This window comes from Hyperoodon ampullatus, assembly GCF_949752795.1.
Source record: "Hyperoodon ampullatus genome assembly, chromosome: 11".
Lineage (NCBI taxonomy): Eukaryota > Metazoa > Chordata > Mammalia > Artiodactyla > Ziphiidae > Hyperoodon > Hyperoodon ampullatus.
The window spans coordinates 40,498,740-40,498,973 of NC_136924.1; positions in this window are offsets into that span (position 1 = coordinate 40,498,740).

A 234-nucleotide genomic window follows, 5' to 3' on the forward strand; every position below is an offset into this window, starting at 1 on the left:
TTTAAACTGTGTGACTGGTGATACCTTATTAACTCATCAGTAAACAGATCTCCTGCAGGTCACCTGCTGACCGGGGTCGGGGTGGTGATGAGTGGAACCAGCAACCGCTGGGTGTAACGTCAGCACAGTCCCCACTTCTGCTGGTGACAAGCCGATTTGTCGCAGAGAGGCTGACCGCCACTCCGAGGTCAGTTAACGAGCACAAAGCTGTCGCTTTTGCCAAGTTTTTTCCCC